Genomic DNA, 16784 nt, shown 5'->3' with positions numbered 1-16784 from the left:
CTAATATCCTACTCATTATTTTACAATCCATGTATTCTGTGTTTTGTTTTTTTTGCTCTGTGCATTAATTGTCCTGCATGTATCTCACACTGTTTCACACTGTATTTGCACTTTATGGAATCTTGGGCACTGTTTTGTCTTGGTTCAGGAGAAAGGTCTGGGAGGTTGAGGTACTGTGACACATTTCTTGAATACATGCAAAAAAGAAATGTTTCAGTGTAGGAAGGTTGTAGCTTGATGTAAATAATTGCAGATACTGTATCACAATCACAGTAACATATTTTCCCCCCAGAAGTGAAAAGGGTGGAAATAAAATGCATTTTGATGATACTAAGTAGTAGTTCAGTGTTTTGTTATTTACAAAGGAGCATTACAAGCGCCCCATTGTTGAATGAGGCAGAAATACTACAAGATTTTTTCTTGTTTTGAATGTACCTGTGTTGTCTAGGTCTCTGTTGTTCGCTTTGGAGCGAAAGCCCACCATATGGTGTATTACTAAAATTGTTTTATCGTTATTTTATTATATTTACCAATGTGGTTTGGAGCACAACCGTTCCATGGAATCAGCAGCCGTATGCCTCCACGAGTAAGACCGAGGCAAGCTGTAAAAATAGAAAAAATGTTAAAAAAGAAACATCGCTACTCAAGAACAAACTCTGAATATGAAAATAGAGTCACCGAGTAGAAGGTCAGCAGGACAGTACCTTGCCAGCGTCGCATATTAGTACGCAGTCCAGGCCCTTACCAGTTCTATATTAAATAATGAATTGGGTGACATTGAATTGCTTTACACACAAAAAATAAAAGCCTACACTTCTGCATTCATCAACAAATCCATGTGTGATTTATCACCTTATAAATTAAGCCTTTCCTCCGAACCCTTCTGTATATGCTGCATACAGCATCTTCGCTTGAAAGACGTGATTTCTTCATTATGACTGAGTCAGCCCTTCTCTCATCACTGCTGGAAATGATAAATAATGTCTGTTGCCGGATAATGCGCGACCGTCACACGTTGTGCTCGCAAAACGCATGTTCCAGTCAGTCCAACTGTTCATATCTGATAGCGCTGTTTATCAGCTAATTGATATACAAATGTTGTGTCTGTCTTAATTAATGTCTCAAGAGGGCCTCAGACTGAGATGATGCTCAATCAGCACAACGGGCCTCGTTTATCAAAGTGCACGTGAATGTCATTTATTTATTATGTGAAGAACATTTATACAAGAAATGGGGTATTTATGAATATACAGTGAGTTGGGACAATTAAAAACAGATTTATATTTAAGGTGACTTACCATAATGTGAAGTTTTAATGATAGGCTTCACTCATGTACAAGGGAATTTTTTACGATTTTTTAAGATTACACTTTCAGGTTTAAATAGCTGGTTTATTTTAACTGTAGGAATGATTATGTCTTGAAAGGATGCAGTCCAAAGCAAACCTATAAATTAAGACAAATGAAGCAAATAATATTAGGACAAAAGTAATGACACCCCATAACACAACAAAATGCTTCTGGTAGCTTATGCGCTGCGATGACTTCGCTGCATTTGTCCTCATAGGGACCTATCCTAAATGAAAGGCATTAATAAAATACTTTTATTAGTAATAATAAATGATAGTCAATCATACAGATACGTTTCCACTTTTTCGCATCATCTCACCTATAATTGTTGCGGAACTTTTGGAGCATAATGGTGAAATCTGCTGATTTTATTTCTGGCCTGACTGAGTCACTACCCCCTGTTGCCACTTCACTAGTTTACCTGCTAGGATGAGTGTGCATGAGCCAAAGTGTGTTTAAAAATAAAACAGCACAGCACTCATCCAAAAAAGAGTGATGTCAGCAGCACCATCCTACCAGCACTTCTCACCAAACATAAAAAATAGCAACAGCCCACATGCCTCATTATCTGCCAGCAACTTTTTTTCTTCTTTTAATGTTTGGGGAACATTTTCAAAGAGTGATTTTTATTAGACATGACTGCCACTGTGAGTCATTAAGACATGCAAACATGCACAGTAACATACATATGATTATATAGACTAACACACACACACACTCTCTCTCTCGCTCTCTCTCTCTACACACACACACGAATATATCAAATAGCTGTGGGGTTAATCATGTCTGCTGCAGCCACTAATTACCGGCAGAAAAGAAAAGAAAAGAAATTGCCGACATGCAGACAATGCTCACTGCTCAAAGTGTAGTCATTGACTTTACAGAAGCAATTAGAGCGTTCGCTGTGATTTTAGCAACCATGATGGACCTACGCTTATTCTTCATTTCAAAAATATCAGATCATATCGATTTTACTATCTCAAACGGAACATATGTGAATTGCGGCAGGTAAGTGGCTTTATTCTCACCAACCTTTCAGAAGTTTATAGGTTGAAACTTTAAAGAAACTGGAGTAAAGATGATGGATTATTCTTCATTCCTTCCCTCCCAGGGAACTGTGCTGTCTCTTCAAAACCTCAGAAGCCAGCGGAGACCAGTCTCTATAAAACCTGCCCAGTTCAAGATTTGGTCTAGATCGTGCGGTATAGATAAAATCCACATGGCACGACTGTCGAGAAGAAGGTTCATCATTCAGTCATGGGTTTTGTTGGAACATTTACATTAAGTTTAAGGCAAGATGCCAAAGGTGACTAGGGTAATTATTTTTTAATACAACACAAAGGTTTTTTTGTACTGGAACGTTCGGAAAATTGACAAACGAGGTTTAATTAAAGGTGCATAAATTTGCATACTTATCAAAACAAAACAAAACAAAAAATCTAGACTTCTGATGTAGTTAGTATTGAAATATTTTCCGTTATTTCCCCAGTGAATACCCTCTCAAGAACTTGACTGGAAAAGTCCTCTATTGTTTAATCAAGAGCGTAGCATGTGCTGTTATTTTGTGTCTACTCTAATATTCTTCTAATTAGTGATACGATTAAACATGTTCAATTAATGCAGGTCATTTAGAAACAGAAGGAAGGTACAAAAAAGGTTTTAAAAAAATACAATGTGCTTTATTGGGTTTGCAGTCTAGTTTCTGTGGATTATGGGATTTATAAAGGAAACTGACACGTATATTATAATCACACATAATTAAAAAAATAATAATAATAATAACAATAATTATAAAAATATTATTATTATTAATAATAATAATAATAATAATAATAATAATAATAATAATAATAATAATAATAATAATAATAATAATAAATCAGGATTAACTTGATTGTGCCAAGTGGGCGGTGCTTAAAGTCTTCCTGAAGTTGCTCAACAATAGTCTCTGATTTTTACGCAAAATATGAATCTGAAAATGAACAAAATAAAAGACATGAAAATCCGAAATAAATGCAAAATCAAGAAAACTCTGAGATGTTTACAGGACACAACACTTGAAAAAAGCTGCAGCATAATTAAGCGTTTATGGCTGCAACAATCACAAAAGAAAACTTCTTAAACTTCTTAAAATCCAGGAATGACTGCCTGTTAGAAACTCATAGGGTTACTAAATAAGTGTAAGTATATTCCTATCAGTTTCAGTATAATTTGTGTTTAGTCACTTTGCTTTTGACAAGTATGATATTGTAAAATATATATTTTTAATATTTATATAAATTGTATAAAGGTCAAGTCAAATATTTGTTGTTATTATTTATCTTCCAATGCAAAAACAACTAAATTAAATGGACTGGATTGGACAGACAGTGGTGTTGATGAACATGCATCCGGTAAAAGAATAAATGGTACTGGTATAATTATAAATAGCAGCATACGCATGTGGAAAATATCATAATGTTACAGTCTCAGAGTGGCACATAAACTGAATTAGTAGGGAAACTGTGGTGTAAGGGGAAGTGTGCTCAGGAGCCTTCACATGCACTTCTGTGAATTTATCTGTCATTTTATTGTGGATCCCCTCCATTAATTTGAATAGGTTTCTTCCAAAACTTTGGCTGTTACATTCAGTAGACCTTCTCTGACATTGGCCATCACATTAACTCCATTTCTGGCACATTCTCCCTCCTTGCCTTCTTCATACACTTACATCAGTCTGCAATCTCGGCTTCATTCGGTGGTCAGATTTCAATTTAAAGGGGGTTAGCTGGTCTCAAACGAAGGGTCTGTGGCGCACCATATGAGCTGCCCGAGAAGCATCCAGAAAAAAAAAACTCCAAAGAGCCTGTTAGTTATCTAACCAGCCTAATTGATGTGAAAAGATCATGTCACACAAATTGGATATCCTTAATCCCATTGGCCTGAGAACAAATAACCTTTAAAAATAATTAATGCATAGGATTTAGCCACAGTTCAAGATAGTTTATAGTGTTAAATCATTTGAAACCGCCAATCTAGACTCTCTGTTCTGATTTCCACATAACAACCAACTCAACCCACCCTGCAGATCCTAATTTTCTTAGCTTTGCAAGCAGAAATCCCTATTTGTCTGTGGCAACGAGGTGTGCAAATCTCAAATACGGTTGCGATTGAAACAATAATAATAGTGATATTGAATTACAATACTAATTCAAGGGAGATGGACAGGGAAGGCAGTAGGGAGCTAATTTGTGTTTTATTAACAGTTGAAAGGAATTTCCTTTTTCCCCCGCACTTGTTATCCTGACTATCCTGTTATCCTTCTTCTACTCGTTATCCTGCCTCTCTCTCTTCTTCCTTATTGGAAAATGCCCATTTCCACAGACGCCTTATTTCACTAACTGACTCTATTCTCCTGTTTCATTTGCATGATTCTTGGAAAAATGGATGTTCTACCTAACAGGAGAGGATAATGAAGTGGATGAAATGCTTTTCATACGAGCCTCTTTCTGAACATTTACCACAGAAATAACTTCTGCAGTTTATCAGGATCTTCCTCTGACCATGGAAAAGACACAGGGTTTTCCTCAATCAACACTAAATTGTCTGATTTAGGAAAAGGAAAGGAAAAGCACTCTTGTTTCTGTATGCATTTCGGAAAGAAAATAAAAAAATGACATTGCAGCACATAGGAATGAAGGCACATTAGGTTTATGGGGTTATTAGGGGGTTAATCTCCCACCTTCATGTAAAAATATGGGCCCATAGTGAGATCTGTGGATCTTTCTGGTGTAGAAGAAAAAGATTATATAAAGAACTAGAAGATGAATGAATATAAAGTGGCTATTGAATATAGCTTTTTTACTGACCATCATAATGGGCAGATGAGTCAGCAAACTGCACAAATTATCATTCAGCTCAGGACAACTGTGCCGGAACCCAGAATTCCTGCCAAAAGTATTGGCACCACAACAATATTAATAAACCTATCCGTCTGTCTGCTCTTGCAAATGGGACTGTGCCCAGGCCAGCCCCGTGCCTAGTGAGGGCTCTCAAACACTAAGTGATTGCCAGCTGGCAGGTTAATAACCAGCTGTTTATGGGCTTAAAGTGGCCCTGCTGTCTAACCACAGGGTAGACCACTGAGTAATGTAAGAGATTGTGCAGGCATATCTGAATTGGATTAATCACATGTTATGCCTTCATCTTGGTTGGCACTAAGAGAAGTGTCACTTGTGAAGAATGGAACTAACTGATTCTCACCCTCAGTAGAGGACAGTACCAGCACTTGAGTGATTCTCATCCTCAGTAAGGTACATCATCAGCACTATTCATGAGTGCTGTTTGTCTGGCTGTGCTCACCATTCGGGTGTGTTATGAACCTTGTGATGACTTTGAGGCACAGCCTCCACTGGTTAGGAAGGAAATTTCGGCTCTGTAAAGATGTAGAGTGGAAGGTTATGGGTTAACAAGGACTCTTTGGGTCACTCAGAAAGGCCAAAATGGAGTATGATACAGTTAGGACCTCTTAATGGTCACAAGGTGATGACTTTGCAACTGTTATGTAGAGAAGAAACAAGCAAGTGGCAAGAATCCACTAATTCTTAAGGAAAACAACATTCTGGTGGTCCTTTATATGTAACCTCCCCCACCTCTCTCTCTCTTTCTCTCTTTCTCTCTTTCTCTCTCTCTCTCACACACACACACACACACACACACTTTCTGTCGTAGATTAATTGAACTGGGTGACTCAGCTCCCGACTGTGGCCCCTATTGTTCGCCCCATTTCCCCTGTCTGGATGCATTTATGGGCCTCTAGACTGTGTGTGTGCATGCATAATTATAACGGTCGCATTCATGGCAACGGTTACAGTCGACAAGCACAAAACACACACACACACACACACACACACACACTGCATCTGACACAAGACTTTTCATGAAAGGCGGTTCATGCTCGCAGAAGCTTCCCACTTTCATTAGGTTTAGTAAAACTGCATTTTTCTTAAATTTACACTGCAAAACAAAATCCCTTGCCATGCTTATACCACTGATCTACACTAAAATATGTGGTCCAATTTTCCAATACAGCAATGTCCTTGTCTTCATGAAGCAGGGTCATATTAAGCAAGGAAGTATTGGATGTTGTTGTGAACAGGAAGGACTCAAAGTTCAATGTAATTCAAGATGAAGTGAGCTATCGGGACTGCTTTCCTATTCATGCCGTGACATTTTTACTGTGCTCTTACAGCCTTAATAAATCCAGGATTTGACCTTAATAATGTGTGCTCTATAATCCCTCATAAACCAAGATGGAGTTTTGAGCTTTCTTTTCTCTCTGTATTTGTCTCAACGTACTCTCATTACACCCTGGATTTGGATTTTAATTAATGAAAGCCTGTGCACTGGACCAGAAGGGAAGATTTGAATTGCCGTGGGTAAAGTTGATTTGCCACTTGGCCCTGCAGACGGATCGGTGGATTAGAGACTGTGCTCTTCAACGTTTAATAGACTTTGGCTGTCTTACGAGAGCAGGGTATATTAACCCCCCACATCAACCGCTCCAGTTCTCCCAACCGATTCTCATTATGATTTACGAGTATCGATTGTAATTTTCAGTCTTTCGGTTTTAAGAATCAACCATGAATTAAACTTAGGCACCGTTTCATTCTTCTCAGGCACGCCGATGCCTGTTTAATGAGTAACGGTTTCGAAATTCCACTAGATTAGTCAGTCAGCTTTCCAATGCGGACCCTTTGTCTCATTTCAGTCATGCTTTGAGCTTTTCGATTGGCCACCTCCGTGGCTGCCCAACATGCTTAACAGAGTGATGTTGAAAAGTAAACAGCTTGGTGGACCGTTGGCTGTCTCCTGAGACCCTTTTGTTAGCTAACCTGTTGTTCATCTATTCACAAGGGGGCATTTAAATGTATTCATTCAGCTAACCGTCCACAGCTCGGGGCCTTGAACGTAAGCCAGCCAAATGGTGCATTGTAATTATTATTATTTTTTTTTAAATCTTGTGTTAGAAATTTGTGCCACCTAGTGGTGACCAGTGTCTCAGAATATAGCTGCTAAAGGCTAGGGGAGTGTTTTTTGTTCTAAATTTTTGGCTTCTTTGATATTATTTTTGCATGTGTGTGTGTGTGTGTGTGTGTCTTTCTGTCAGAACGTTTCCTTTTGAGAAGGCTAGTCAAATCAAATGTGAGAAAATGTACAGCCTGTAGGACATGATTTACAGAATGCCATTTAAAATTCACCCTACTAGTATTTATTAATTATTCTTTTAATAGGTTGCATGCCAGGCTTTGTATTAGCTTTGTTAGCAGACTAGTAGCATGAGCTAACTGATCTCTGCTAGCGGTTACCACCACATTCTAATCTCTATGTACTGCCTGTTTTGTTAATTAGTAAAGCACAAATTAAACAATGCACCTAATGATCACATAATCAGTGTGAAAATGGTTTAATTTATATTATATGTGTTAGCAGATTAGCACTGCAAACCTACTGTCCTAGCCATAAATACTGTCCGAAGATATCAATAATCTCTCCTAGTAGGTTTTTGTGTAGTGATAATATGTGTAAGTCAAATTTAAACACACACACACACACACACACACACACACACACAGTCTGGGCTAGAAAGAAATAAGATAAGCCCCAGTGTTGCTTCTTTATACCATTCTATGTAGATTACTTATGGCCACAGGTAGTGCTGTTTTATTTTCTTCTACAAGAGTAAAAATAATAATCTGGATCCTCCCAAAATCCATATATTAATCGATTTTTATCATCACACCCAAAGGACTTAACACTGCTAGTCCATTTTTAACAACTGCCCTTTATTCTGTTCTCTAATCCAATATACTTCAATACGAAGATTACAGCATGCACAAAACATTTAAATCAATCATACCTCAAGTCAGTCATTAGATCATTTACAGAGTGGACGAGCCAAACGTGAAGATAGTTTGCTGACTGGAAAACTCATTCCTTTAATGGAACAACGAATGCAACAAAAGAAAAAGCTGTGGTTCTTTTTCATTTTAAAACTGCTGATAATTTATTCATCGAGAATTAGTCTTCCATATGCAGCTAATGTCTTGAGAATAAATTGAGCATAAAACATTTCATGCAATGGCGTGAAACACTATTTTTGCAGGTTCAGTTCTCTGTTATATATATATTGTGCTTTGGATCTTATCATAAAACACAAAGCTACGCAGAAATGCGGATATACAGTACATATTAAATCGATCCCTGATGAGCAAGCCAGAGATGAGAGACAACATGAGGATGAAACCCTGAGGGAAACCAGACTCCAATGGGAACCTATCTTCATCCATCCTGTATCTTCATCCTGTGTATTGTAGAGTCAAGTGCGTTGAAAGGAACGTGTGTACGATCGAATTCATTCTAACTTTCAGTTGGACTTCCAAACTGACTGTTCAAGGATTAGAAGTTGAGCTTTTTCAGTCTTATAGGCTATCCAAGGCAGAACATCCACAGGGTGTTTTGCCATCCACAGCAATTTCATGGTGATCTTTAGGCTATCTATGCTGGTCATCTTCAGCTGCAGTGAGTGATTTCCAGGTAAAGGAGGCTGCAGCCAGAATGGTCCACTTTAAATGATCCTCTTTAGATGAGATCTTTAAAGGCAATTGCAGTTAGTGGGGTTTCAAATGGTCCCTGGCTGTATTTTTTTTATATTTATTTCCTATATTTGTCCTGTGTAGAATGACTTTGTGCTGTGCTTCAGTTCACTTGGTCCTTTAAGAAGCTATACTTTTCTCCTCATTCTACATATCCCATATGTGTCCTTTGATAGCCATCTCCTGCGCCACTTATCCTTTTCAGTTCCCTCTCTCTCTCTCTCTCTCTCTCTCTCTCCCCCATAGAGAATTATCCTTATCCACAGGCAGGGTAAACTGGACATAAAAATGTTTCATGTAATGAGGTGAAACACTACTTTTGTAGGTTCTCGTCAACTAAGATCTTTAATGGCGGCAGTGATTTTGCTCAGCATTTCAGGATTTTCACTGCCCCCCCCCCTCCACCACCACAACCACCACCACACCTCCCTCCCCTGGATTTGCACTGTGCAGAGATATTTTGTGTTTTATTTTTTTCCAAGAGGTCTGTGTTGTCTCATCTGAAGGGCCCTCTGAACCTTTGTATTGATTCATCCCTTCAGCTCCAGCTTGCATTTCCTTCCTCTGTCTTCTCTGCTTGCACGGGTGGAACATTTTGATTGCTGCTTGCCCATATGGATGGAGTTTAGCAGGCACAAGATGTTGGTCGGTCTGTGCTTTTTGTAAGTGCTGCTTTCTAACATATTCATTCTTCGGGTATCCTCTCTATGCTGGTCAGGATCCTAACACGCAAAGAGGGTGCGAGGCAGGGATGCATCCCGTACGGGATGCCTGTCTATCACACACACATTTTAACATGCCTTTACACTTTCAGCCAATTAGCATTTGCCAGTCCATCTACCTGCATACGTGTGTGCCTGCTGCTTGCTGTCTTTTGAAAAGGTTATTTTGATTGTGTCTGTGTCTTTAGCCATGTATGGAGCTGCCTGTTAATGGTGGAAATAGGGATTAAGAAGATTCTTAAACCCCCCTGTTGTGAGTGACTGCTGAAGCCTTTTAAAGCTCTGGCTGCTCTTTCAGAGGCTTTAGAGTCAGACGGGGACTCACTGCTGCACTCCAAAAATCTTCTTATATCACATCCCACATGCTGTGGGGTTTTTTTTTTTGCTCTTTTCCTCTGTCATGTACATATACAGTACGTGTACCTGAACATTTATACCATTCCTACCAGGTTTTTTCTTGGTAAGTCAGTTCTTGTGTCAATACGTCTTCAACTAAGTCACTGTTAGCACAACAGATGTACTCCAGATGTGCTTGATAAAGGGAATAATTGTGTCCCGCATTATTCTGCCTCCCTCATCCAACCTTCTTTCAAAAAATAACTCAAATGAACCTCACAAAGCAAACAGTTGAAATTGATAAATTGGATTCTAAAGTTTATCAGTTATTCTTTTGTTAAAGCAGTTAAGTCTTGTTTGATCTAGGATATAGAAATTTAATTCAGCTTGGCTTTAATCAGTTTGCTCTGTTCCAATTTGGGATGTCTACATGACCATGTTTCACTTATCTCTTGGAATATTAATAGATGGTTTGGTCACATGCTTGTGCTATTGCCTTCTCTTCCTAGTTTTCTTTATAACAAATAAAGAAAGGAAGACAATAAAGAATATGATCTATATCCTTTCTTTCTTTCTTTCTTTCTTTCTTTCTTTCTTTCTTTCTTTCTTTCTTTCTTTCTTTCTTTCTTTCTTTCTCTGTAACGCTTTCTGTATGGCTCCGTTGAGTGATAACAGATTAGTCTGTATTTAGTTCAGCTGCTTACAGATGTGTCACTCCTTTTCGCTCTTGATCTGTGTGCTTTTGTTCTCCAAATTCCTAAAAGTAATCCGCTTCTCTGCTTGAATGTCCCTAGTGGTGGCCCAATACCAAAGCCAGCTGTTAAATCACTATGTGAAAGTGATCAAGAAAAGATAGGAAGACGGTGCTATAATAGCATACTAGGTAACACAAGAGAGAGAGAGAGAAAAGAGATCCATTCATTCATCTATCCACCTTCTGAACTGCTTATCCTATATAGGGTCAAAGGGAGCTTGGAGATCTTAGGGGACTTAGGGGCACAAGGAGGGGGACACCATGGATGAGGAAAACCCATTGCATCACACAGTCTCTGGACTGGGAAAGAAACTGGAGTACCTAAAGGAGACCTTCGAAGCACATAAGAACATGCAAACAGGGCAGGGGCAGGAATCAAACCCCCAACCCTGGAGGTGTGAAGCAACCACTAAACCACCATGCCCCCAGAGATGTATATAAATAAAATAATACAGAAGCAATATAATAGAGCAAATCAGTGACATAGAGTAACTGTACCCAGAAGTATGATAAACAGTGAGAACAGGAAGCGGCACTAGAACAGAGCCTTGTGGAACACCAAATATACAGTATGTTTATCACCATCGGCATGGTATGATCACCTGTGTGAGGATAATCTCACTGAGAAAGCAGGTATAAAGGTAAAACACAAGAGGCCCATGCACTGAGCCTTGTGGGACTGTCTGCATGGAACACATCTGGATTGCTTCAAGTTGAAGTTCTTCAGGATTACTAATAAATTATTCTGCAAAATTGTTCTGCATCTTGGGTTTCTTTGATGGTCTAGAGCGATTCTTAGTGTGTTTGCATAGCTTCATCCTGTAACAGTATTGATATGGCTTAAAGAGAGCACACATCCTCCCTCTCCCTCGCTCATATCTGAATGTTCTCCTCTAACTTTTAATTAGGGCAGTGGTGGCTCTATGGTTAAGGATCTGGGTTATTAATCAGAAGTTCAAGCCTCAGCACTGCCAAGCTGCTACAGTTGGGCTCTTGAGCAAGGCTTCTCTTTCAGGGGAGCTGTATCATAGCTGAACCTGCACTCTGACCTTAACTTTTTAACAAGCCAGGATATATATTAAAAAAAAAAAAATCCCCCTGCTGTCATATATGTGGCGTTTTTTTTCCAACTGCAAAGCTTCCTCATCTTTCATATCCTGTTTTATCAGGAGTATTTGTTATTTGTAACAAAAAGCATTTGTTAACCAAGTCTGAGGAGAAACCTTCTTTTAGGCATGTCAAGCCAATATCTTATCGAGCTGCTGCACATGGAGGATCACAATGCAGCAGAACACACTTAAGGAGAAGGATCTATCTGCCTGCTTCTTCATACACAAGTTCACAAATGGTTAATGTTGCTGTTAGTAATAAAAACAGTGAAGCCTTTTAAACACTCTCCAGAGTGTATGTGAATGATAACACAGGGGCCCAAATTCTCTTTATTTGGACCTGACACCTTGGACCTTCTTCTTGTTCTTCTTCTTCTTCTTTACTTGCAGCTTGAAAAACATCTTGAGTTGGCTCTGGTCTTTTTAGCACCTTGGCTGACTCACCAATGATTTGATTTTGTTGTATAAAAATCCTTCTAAAAATGGACAATCAAATGGCACTGTTTCTGGTGTTAGTTTCTTTATTGACTAAAGACAGATAAACTGTTAAGCTCTCAGCACCCTACACATATGTGTGCATTTATTTGCTCTTGACCTTGACTTAATCAGAACATGCTCACAGATACCTAGGGAAGAAGTAGGCTGTTAAAATATAAACGAGTAGCAACACATCGAGCAAAGCAACAGGAACAAAAGTTTAGCAGAGGTCAAACCATCTTGATACAAAAATGGCTTCAGATTTAACAGTGAACATGTAGTAACAGGACATGGTGTGTATGAGCAGCTTGTTCACCAAATAAGAAATGTTACCTATGTAGACTAAAGAATACATAGCTTCCAGACTGATATTGACATTTCAGCTTTTACAGTAGTAATGTGACTGTCTCTATTCATCTGTATCTGGTTAGTATTGAAGTGTGGTTTTTAAAAATGAAATATAAACCCTACAATTCTGCCACTGGAATACAAACAGCATGGGCTGTAAATTCTTGCTCTGTCAGTTCCTCAACCTCAGCTCCATCACTCAAGTACTAAACTGGTTCCAACTAATTCCACTCACCAATGGCAAAGCTATGGGATAGCCTGGAAAAGTTTCTCGATACAATCATTAACAAGATCGTAGTGTTGCTTCTAGCTACAAGATTTCTATTATTCATGTCCAAATGGGTACACTCAGGCCTACCCCCCCAAAAAAAGTGATTCTTCATTATTTTATGTTTTTATGCCCTTGTTGCTGTCTGAGAGTTGCCAAATAAATTTCATTGTATTGTATACAATGACAGTAAAGTAACTTACCTTACTTTACCCTTAAGTAGCTGTGTTGAATGGCATCGCTCAGCAACCAGTGTATACTTTAGCATTTACCTTCTCTGGACCAGATGCCAGACAGGGCCTTGCCCCTGCCACTCATACACTGTAAGCACACTGGGAACACTGGGAAACCTCAGAGTGGAGATCGGACTTGAAATCGTTCTTTAACAGACACCCATTTACGCAACAGAGCAGCTGATGGCCTTGCTCAAGGCTCCAGAAGTAGCAGCTTTGCAGTGGTGGGATTTGAACACACACCCTTCTGATCAGTAGTCCATCATCACTGATACAACCACTGAGCTTCCACCTTAAGGAACGGAACTTAGAGGAATGCATATTGTAACACTAAAACAAAGTTAACAAAATGATTAACTCAGACATTTTTATTAGAAATCTGGAAGGTTTTGCTGTAGGTTTATGTGTGGATAAAATGACTGAATAAAAATCTGACGAGGCACTTTCTAATAAAAATGTTTTAAAAGGCAGTGTGTCTAAAGATTAATCGGACAGACCGTTATAATGGTTTTCTCTATGGTTTGAAAAGAAATCTTATTGTTTGGTTTTTCTGCAACATTTTGTTCTCATTTTATTGATTAGATGTTCTCTTATAATTATAGCTTATAGGAGATGTTACATTGGAATCCTTAGACCTTCAAACATTAACACTTAAACTGTACCTAGTAAAAGTAGAAGAGTCCTAGAACTGGATTCTAGTTATCTTCCTGCAATGTCAAAAATCCAGCAGTGTATCTGTAATATTATCGTCCCGGTATAAGACCAAACGACTCGAGTAGCCTTTCAACTCTTTGGCCATGTTCTGCAATCGTTTAGCTTCTTTTTAGTCAATTCAATAGAACAGAAGAAAAAAAAAAAAACAATGGCAGAAAGGATTTTTTTCTTCTTTATGCACATCAGCATGGTGCTGTCCTTCAAATAGGATCTGATCTAAGTATAGCTCAGGGGAAAGTCATGAATAAACACAGGGAAAAAAAAAAAAACTGAAACAATGGGACACCTTTCTGTGATGGACAGAAATTTACAGGAAGTAAGAATGGAGAGAATGGAAATAAAGTGACATACGTAGATTATCTAAGGCCGATTTAACGCACGAGCTAGTGCATTTACACCTGGGCTAGCTGCCAGGCAGCTACCCAGCACTTATATAAGAAAAAAAAAAAGAAGATGGTTTCAAAACACCAATGAAAATGCTTCCACTGCTGTTTCTTTGAAAGGTGGCTGGAAAAAGCAAAGCTTAGCGATGCATAGCTGCATGTCTTAAGCCTTAAAAGTTTTGATGCTGTCTCTCCCTCTCTCTCTCTCTCCTCCTTCTTTCTGATGTGACTGCTAATCTTTCCCTCTGTGGTGTGCTGGAAATTCACACTAAGCGGAATATTTTTGCACTTGAACCTGGCTTAGACCTGTCAAATACCAGCAGTTTTAGGAAAGCGGTGATGAAGGATGAATTGCATATCGTTAGATGTTATTCTGTATGCATTCATGCCAAAAAAAAACCCAAAAACGTACAGTTGACCAAGATCAAGATCAAGAAGCGTGAATCTTCCAGTTTGTAGAATATTTCCAATACAAACTGGTGAAAACCATAACCTCAGAATTTCTGTGCATGCAAACTGTAAACAAGAAGTCAGTCTGGCTTCTCTCCAACATATCCAAAATAAAACTTACTCAAGCTGAGGAACTAGTGCACGCTTTCATAAGCTCTGTTGCACTATTGCATTGTGTTGCTGGCTGGCTGCCCTACTGCCACTTTCAGTTCAGCAGCCCATGTCCTTCCCAGGAAAAAAAAAAAAAAGTCAGGGCATATTACTCCGGTCTTACTCAGGCGAAACTGGCTGCCGTATTCCAGTTAGTCCCACACTGACAATAAAGCTCTGCCTATAACAAACACTTTGCTCAGTGGCAGCAAGCCTGCTGTTACAATGACTGTATACAAAGACAATGACTTTATTTACTTCTGTTGTGCGATTTTTTAGTCTAATGCTTGGTGAATACAGCCGGTCAGACGATGCACCTCGCCCACCTCGCACCCATCCATATGTCTTGTGGACATGTGCGTGTTGAATGCGACTTAAGATATCACATATCTCTAGTCAGTGTTATTAATAAATTTGTATATAAAAGCCTGCTGCAGTCTTTCTAGCAGTACTCTCCCTTGGTTCGAATCTGGTGACTGTGAACTGGTGCATGCTGGGAGCTGGAATCTGTGGTAGTCATGTTTGTCATGTTGGTGCCTGTGATGTTACATGACGTGCAGATATACAAACATACGGTTATTATACTGTATCAGGTTTCTGCTCTAAACCTCACTTGTACGTGGCCTTTTCATTGCCTCAGGGTACTTTATTTTTCATGAATTTTTTAAAATGTTATCTGACTAACTTTTTCTTTAATGAGCAATGATAAACAATGCGTTCAATCTTTTCATCTTTCTGTAGAAAACGCTTTTGGATTTTAACATAAAATGTGCTACATAAATGAACTATAGTTATTACACTGAACCCCATACCATGATGCTGAACTTTTGATGGATCTGACTGAGACTTCTCAGTTTTGAATCCTACTTCTGACTGAGTTGACTTCTTGGCAATGATGAATAGACAGTTAAGGCCTTTGGTGACTGATCAGAAGGTTGAAGGTTCAAACCCCAGCACTGCCAAGGTGCCACTGTTGGGCCCATGAGCAAAGTCCTTACCCTCTCTGTTCCTGTAGCATGGAGCAATATATCAGCATTTATCATTGTCAGGAAAAGATTTTAGAGCTCAAATCTTTTTTTTCACTTTTTTGAGTTAACATTTACATTCAATCTGACATTTTTTTTTTTTTTTTTTTTTTGCTCAGCGCTCTCCTTGATTTTCATGTAGCTCCAGTACCTGCAGTCAGTTCCAGGTCTGAATGTAGAAGTGCTCTTTCATGCTCAGCTCATCCTGTTAGTGGAGTTTGTTTAAAAAGGAGCTACTGGCTAAACTACGTTAAGTGTTCACTACAAATATTTTGTCATCTTCTGATTCACTCTAGCTCCTCACCTTATATTATCCCATGAGAATAAAAGACAAAGAAGCGATAAATCTGTGTCACAGTGGGTATTATATAACACTGTATGGTTATATGGGCTATATGATCACACACATATATATATATATATATATATATATATATATATATATTAGCCAATTCTTTAGTAAGTGGTATGTGAGGAAACATTGTGAAATCTCGTGTAATATATCAGTAATCATGGTGAAATTGTGATATAAGTAAGCACATTGTATGCAGTCTAAAAGTGTCATAGTTGGAGGTATTGTACATACAGTACAAGAACAGTCAGAGTCTGATCTCAGTACTGTCCAGGAGCCAGACTGCCATGAGGGAGACTCAAGGGGTTGGAAGCAAGCACGGGTTTTAATAATAAAAATAGTCACAAAATTCGGGATAGGTGAAAAATTTCAGAACAGTCACAAAAAAAAAAAAAAAAACTAAGGGCAAAAGTATAGGGACAGGAAAACAGGCCCAGTTTACAATCCAATATATAGTCTGTGGTCAGCAGAGCAAAACAG

General features: G+C 38.7%; 1 protein-coding gene across 5 annotated transcripts in view; it reads left to right on the top strand.

The window, feature by feature from the left end:
* ptprua (protein tyrosine phosphatase receptor type Ua) overlaps positions 1-16784 on the top strand; it is a 264933-nt gene that overhangs the window by 91773 nt on the left and 156376 nt on the right. The window lies entirely within an intron of this gene.

This window comes from Hemibagrus wyckioides, linkage group LG12 (genome assembly GCF_019097595.1).
Source record: "Hemibagrus wyckioides isolate EC202008001 linkage group LG12, SWU_Hwy_1.0, whole genome shotgun sequence".
Taxonomy (NCBI): Eukaryota; Metazoa; Chordata; class Actinopteri; order Siluriformes; family Bagridae; genus Hemibagrus; species Hemibagrus wyckioides.
This window is presented reverse-complemented; position numbering and strand designations above follow the sequence as displayed.